The sequence below is a fragment of the Penaeus japonicus genome, unplaced genomic scaffold (assembly GCF_977035675.1).
Source record: "Penaeus japonicus unplaced genomic scaffold, GWHDUDI00000001_assembly GWHDUDI00000015, whole genome shotgun sequence".
NCBI classification, from domain to species: domain Eukaryota; kingdom Metazoa; phylum Arthropoda; class Malacostraca; order Decapoda; family Penaeidae; genus Penaeus; species Penaeus japonicus.
Genome location: NW_028234417.1, coordinates 19331130 through 19338629, shown reverse-complemented (window position 1 = coordinate 19338629; position 7500 = coordinate 19331130).

Sequence of the window (7500 nt, the reverse complement as noted above, 5' to 3'; positions counted from 1 at the left end):
ACACACCTCATTAAGATGCATTGATAAAGATACTGACAAATTCATTTGCGGTAAATGTGCTGGAGCCCATATTACCACTACATGCACGGAAAAGACACTCAAGTGTGCTAACTGTGGAGGTCCCCATCAGTCAGGCTCTGCTGAATGCAGCAGCCTGAAGACGGAGACTGAGACATTGGCATACATGAGAGAGCACGATGTTAGCTACCGTGAGGCCAAGAAGAAAGTTGAAGGTTTGGCAAGCAAACCCAATACTTCTTACGCCTCAGCAGTAACTAACAATGTTTCCAGTGCAAGCAGTGTTAGTCAGCAGCTCGCAGCTAAGGACCAGGAAATTTCAGAATTAAAGGAAACGGTTAAGGACTTGATGAATCAGATTAAAGGACTGAATAAAACAATAAAGGAAATTGCTGAATCAACCCAGCAAAAAAAGCATCATAAGGAGGATGATACCAAATCACAATCTGGGTCACACCTTCTAGTCCAGGCGACCCCTACTAGGACTTCGCCTGGTTGTTGGTCTGCTCGTAAGGGCAGATCATCTTCCGCCGGGCGTCTCCCTAGCAGAGGAGAGCAGGCCATGGAGGCTACTGTCTCCAATAATTCCCGAGAGGCCCTCGGGAAGCGAGGGAGAGGAGGAGGCGCCTCCCTCCCCAAAAAAAGAAAAAAAAACCGGCGGACAAGGCACTTCCAAACCCCATAAAACGTAATCCACGCGTATACCATTATACAATGGAACTGTCGAAGTCTTAGATCAAAATTAAACTCCCTTAGATTATTAGCCTCGTCCTATGCTCCCGATATTCTTCTCCAAGAAAGCCATTTAAACGACCAAGTCTCTGACGAGGTCGTATCGCTGAGAAACTACCATTTGTGTAGAAAAGACCGAGAGGGAAGGGGTGGAGGCGGGGTCGCCATGTACATCCACCAGAACCTCCCTTTCACTGAAGTGACGGTTAATTCTACTTTGGAACACGTCGCATGCAAAGTAAAATTCAATAACATGTATCTGACTATATGCTCAGCTTATTGTCCACCTGATAAAATGGTAATCTATGATGAGCTTTTTGCTCTTCAGGACAGTCTGCCAAATAACAAATTAATTTTAGGTGATTTCAACGCTCATCATACTTCATGGGGTTCCCTGCGGGTGAATGGTAGAGGTGAGCAAGTAATTAAGTTGATCAATGACTCTGATCTGGTCCTTCTAAACGATGGTAGTCCGACGCGAGTGGACGATAATACCGGTAATTTGAGCTTTATTGACCTATCACTGGTCTCTTCAACACTAGCAGCCAAGTGCCTGTGGCACACCATTGACTACTCGTTGGGAGGCGATCACCTTCCTATTTGTATTAAATATTCATATGAAACCACGAGAACGCCTTCAGCACCCAAATTTAACGTAAAAAAAGCAGATTGGGTCGCCTTCACAAGGAGCGTCAAGCTCGAAGTAGTTGGAGAAACCATTAATGATAAAGTAAACAATGTTCAAAATTGTATTATAAATGCAGCAATGGCAACCATCCCTAAGACTTCGACAGATAGCGTTAAGCATAGAGTTCCATGGTGGACACCAGATTGCCGCAGGGCGCTATGTGAACGAAATAGGGCCTACAGGCTTTTCCAAAAAAAACATCACAAACGAGAACTTTCGCAACTACAAACAAGCGAGAGCTGGGCTCGAAGAACAATTAGACAAGCCAAAAGAGACTCCTGGCGAAGCTTTGTCTCTACAATTAACAGCAATACCAGCATTGCAGAGGTTTGGTCCACTATTAATAAAATCAATAGAAAATATATATCACCAAAAATTAAAAATATTATTCATGAGGGAAAGAACTATGATTCACCTATAGACATTGCTAACACAATCGCCAGGCAGTTCTCTTATACAAGCAGCTCGTAAAACTATAATCCTGCTTTCCTGACCACCAAGGAAGCATCCGAGCTGCAACCAATTCACTTTGCCACAGGAGATAACCTTGATTACAATAAAGACCTTACAATGGATGAGCTTGTCCGAGCCCTAGAAGCCTGTAGAGGAACATCCCCAGGCCCCGATGAGATTCGATATGAGATGATGAAGCATCTTAATCATGATGACATGATTAAGTTGCTAGAAGTGTACAATGATATTTGGAAAAGCCAGACTTTTCAAAATTCATGGCACTTCGCCCACATCATTCCCATATTGAAAGGAGGGGGAAATCCCAAATCCGCTATATCTTACCGCCCAATTGCGTTGACAAGTCGCTTATGCAAGGTCATGGAAAGAATTGTTAATAGTATGCTATTGCATTTTTTAAATACCAGGAATTTACTAGTTGACGAGCAGTGCGGCTTCCGAAAGGGACGTCAAACTCTCGATCAGCTAGTAAAACTGGAAAGTCATATTCATGAGGCATTTGCCAAAAAGCATTTTTTGATTTCAGTATTTTTAGATATAGAAAAAGCCTACGACATGACATGGCGACATGGCCTACTCAGAAAACTTTATGCTTTCGGATTACATGGAAAGTTGCCTTGTTTTGTCCAAAATTTCATATCTGACAGAACGTTTTCTGTCAAATTATTTTCTGACAATGTCACTTTCTCGGACATTTTTGTCCAGGCAAACGGGGTCCCACAAGGAAGTGTCTTGTCACCAACATTATTTTTATGTATGATTAATGACATTATACCATCTCCTCCTCGGAATCTTAAATACTCACTGTATGCCGATGACTGTGCATTATGGCACTCCAGCAGTAATGCAGAGTTCTCGGCAAATCAGATCCAATTGGCACTGGATATGATTCATAACTGGGGCCTCCAGTGGGGTTTTAAGTTTTCCATAAGAAAGAGTATTGGTGTGGTCTTTACCCATAGGAGAAAGCCCAACATCAGGCTAACTCTAGACAACCACCCAATACCTATTCAAAATTCAGCTAGATTTCTTGGTCTACTCTTTGATAGTAGATTAAATTGGAAAGACCACATTGGTCAGTTAAAGAATAAATGTCAAAAAGCACTCAATTTATTAAAGTGCATTTCTGGACACAAATGGGGAGCTGATAGAAAGTCTTTATTGATGTTATATAAATCCCTGATTAGGTCTAAAGTAGACTATGGGTCAATCGTGTATGGCTCGGCAACGAGCTCAACTCTGAAAGGATTGAATGTTGTGCAGAATGCGTGTTTACGTGTCTGTCTTGGAGCCCTTAAGTGCACTCGCACCGAGCGCCTAGAGGTAGAGTCGGGAGTACCTCCCCTCCGTCTTAGACGCGGCCAGCTTGCTCTGACTTACGCCGCAAAAGTAGCCAGGCAGCCCCATCATCCCAACAGGGATGTTTTGCGCCGGCAGTTAGGGCCACAGCACCGCGGCGGAAAGCCTCTGTGCAATAGACTCGATGACCTCACAAAAAAGTCGGTATAGATCTCTCTACTATCGATACCTGGTTCAGTCAAATATTGCACCGTGGGAAACCCCCAATTTCACCACCGTTTTAGACTGGCTACCATCAGCCAAAGCCACGGTGCCGGAGGTGGAGGTACGCCAGCGGTTCAGAGAGATCCTAATTAAATACCTTTCTTTTTTCATTTATATACCGACGGGTCCAAGACAGACGAGTGTGTGGGAGCGGGTGTATGGTCGACTGGATGCCAGTTGAGATTCAGATTGCCGAATCATACATCGATCTTTCTTGCCGAACTTTTTGCAATAGATAAAGCTTTAGATTTTGCCCTATCGACGACCCACTATAGAATAGTCATATTTTCAGACTCGTTAAGTTCACTTAAAGCCATTAAATCCTTAGAAACCACCAAAAATGAAATACAGGGTAATATCATTCGTAAATTACATAGTGCTAATAAATCAATCAAACTGATATGGATACCCGGACACTCGGGTATCCATGGCAATGAACTGGCTGACAAATTAGCCGGGTCGACTGGTGATCTGGAGCCCGGCATTGTCCGCACAGATCTCGGGTGTTTTGTCTCTTTTATAAAAGCAAAAATCCATCTCCTGTGGCAAAGTGAGTGGACCGACCTCACAATAAACAACAAAATTAAAAAAGATATTAAACTGTGGGGCACAACCCACAGAAAAGACAGAAGGGAGGAGGTGGTGTTAGCAAGTCTCAGGGTAAATGCCACCAGAATGACCCACCTCACTCCATATATCGAAAAGAGTTTCCCTACACAGTGCCAGCAGTGCAATACCACACTATCTATAAAACATATTTTAATAACATGCAATAAATATAATAACAATAGACAAACAATTAAAAATTACTTTAGAACTAAGAGTATAGAACTCAATATAATAAACTTATTATCAGACAATGAAAAAATAATCAGTAAAGTAATCACTGTTCTAAAGGAGACAAAACTTTATGACCTTCTATAGATTGATGAGATAAAATGGAACCATTGACGTAATGACCTTGGCATGTGCCGCTGGTTGATAGCCAATAAATCCAACAAAGAAAAGAAAGAAACAAGGGAGAGAGAACGTCTGTCCATCACACTCGCCTATGAGTGAGTAATTAACGTCTCTTGATCTTCAGGTTATTCGAGGGAAGAAATGGCCGGGATTTTAATAACTTTAATTAGCTTTCCGTATATATATATGCAGATGATGTCACTTTAATAACCATAAACAAAGATATAATTGAAGCATCACATATCTTAGAAAATGGATTTAAAATATTAAACGAATGGACAAATAAATGGAATCTGAAAATTAATTTGATAAAAGTAAACTTATGTGTTTTACAAATAAGAAAATTAGAGTAATGCCAAAAATAAAAATAGGAAAGGAAGAACTAATATTTACCATACTACACAGAATATTAGGAATAATTTTTGATAGCCAAAGTTGAATTGGATAAAACACATAGACTTTGTGAAATCAAAATCTACCGAGAGGATAAGGATAAGCCAGATTTGCGGAGCAGATGCTACACCAGGCTTGTATGTGCTGAGGGGAGCCCGCCTGTGTCAGGGTATGCTGACTCGTAAGAGAATGTGCCAACAAGTGTTGACTCGATCTGAGCTTGGTCCTTACCCAACGCAGTGCCTAGCTACGTCAGTAACCGCCAGGTGACAGTGGAAGCTCACGAGTTTGGAGGGGACTCGATCACCACGGGGATGTGAAGTCGACACACTACCACTGAGCTACCAGATGGCTTCAATTGAGAGAATAAATATAATGAAAAAAATATCATCTCTAACATGGGGAGCAAATAGAGAAACGTTCCTTAAATTTTACGAAATATATATAAGACCAATAATAGAATATGGAATCTATATATGAGGCAGCAAAACAATCCGAAATAAAAAAGTTAAACATAATACAAAATAGTGCAATGAGAATTGCAATAGGATGCTTTAGATCAACCCCTATACTAGCATTACAAGCCATAACAAATCAAATACCATTAATTGATAAAATAAAAGAAATAGATTGTGTACTGATAATAAAGAATAACAAAAACAAAAACGGATGGAATGCCAATAAAAGACTTGACCAAAGGCTGATTGAAACATGCAGAAAATTATATATAGATATGAAAATCAATACAGTACCAAGTATAACTCCTATTCCATCATGGTATGACATATCAGAGAATTTAAAAACAACTTTTATAGAAAATATGGGCAAAAACACTCCAGAACAAATGATTAAACAACAATTCCATTTAATAGAAAACACACTGTATGAAAATATCAAAAGATATATACAGATGGGTCAAAAAAAAAAAAAAAAAAAAAACTCTCCCGTCTTCATTTTGACTTCCTGGGGGATCGGCTTCCCAGACAAGTATGTCGACTCATGGCCGATGTTGCTCATGACTCGGCCCGAGTCCTCTCCAACACTCATACTTGCTCCCTCACCCGCAAGCTTTCCACTCTCACCTCCCGCAGTCCTTGGTCCCGCTTCTCCCTCACTGATTCTGTCACCAACCTATCTTCCTTAACCTTGACCCCTCACCAACTCCAACTCCTAGGCTTTGGCCTGTCCTTTGCCCTGCGTCCTCTTCCCCTCACCTCCATCGACATCATTTCTTCCTTCGACCGTTTTATTTCTGGTCACAGGAACTCTCTGCCTGATGTCTCCCTCCTACGAGGCGCTTTTATCCCGGCCCTCGAGTCCCTCCTCCGTCCTAAGCCTTCCATCCCCAGGCGTTACCAGGAGGCCCTGCAGAGTCTACGTAGGGAGGATGTCACCATTTTGCCTTCTGACAAAGGCAACTCGGTGGTGGTCCTCGACCAAGCGTCCTACCTGCAGAAGGCCGAGGACCTATTGGACAACGTCGCCACGTACGCTCCCCTGACCAGCAACCCTCGGGAACGAATTGCTGCCGCCTTCCATCGTCGCCTAAAGCAGCTAGCGTCGGGTTGCCCTGAGGCGAACCTTTACCAAAGGTTCAGGGTCATAAATCCCCGCCTTCCTCACTTCTATGGGTTACCCAAAACCCATAAACCTGACGTGCCCCTGCGCCCGAGGCTCTGTGGCGCACCCTCTTGCCTCCTGGCTGGCTCAGTCCCTTACTCCACTTCTGGGCACCTTCTCGCCCGCCCACCTTCGCCTCTCACAGGACTTCATCGCCCGTGTTCGTGGGGTCACGCCCTCGACCATGATGAGTCTGGACGTCGAATCTCTTTTCACGAACGTCCCGCTCGACGATGTCCTTGCCTTCCTGCAGAGGAATCTTCTCCCTGAGGACCCCCGCCTTCCACTGCCTTCTGCCGTCTTTCTTCAGCTGATCCGTCTGTGTGTGGATTCCAACTCCTTCTCTTTCGAAGGACGTTTCTACTCTCAGACCTTCGGTGTCGCCATGGGCTCTCCCCTTTCTCCTGTCTTGGCCAACCTGTTCATGGAGTACTTTGAGGCTGAGCTTCTTCAATCCATCTCCCATCGTCCTGCTATTTGGCTGAGATACGTCGACGACGTCTTTGCCCTCTGGCCCCATGATCCTGCTCTCTTCCCGGACTTCCTGGATAAGCTGAATTCTCTCTCTCCGTCCATTCGTTTCAAGGTTGAATGGAAGGTAGACGATCAGCTCCCCTTCTTGGACACCTTAGTCCACCGCTCAGGTGACTCCCTCTCTTTTTCAGTGTATAGAAAACCCATGCACAGCGGGATGTATATACACTTCTTCTCCTACCACCCTCTCCGTGTTAAGAGAGGTGTCGCCACCTCTCTCTTTCTCCGTGCTCTCCGCATTTGTGACCCACAGCACCTGGATGCAGAGATCGATTTTCTTCGTCGATCCTTCGGCAAGCTGGGGTACCCTCGCTTCGTCCTTGACGCCGCGCTCTCCAACGCCCGCCGTACCTTCTACCAGGATCCTCCCCCCAGAGAGACCTCTCACCTGCCTGTCCTCAGCCTTCCTTATACCGAGGAAATCCACTCTCTTCGTCGCTCGCTGCACCCTCTCAACTGCAGGCTTACCTTTCGCCAGGTTAACACTCTCCGCCGCAACCTGGTCCACACCCGTCCTCCTT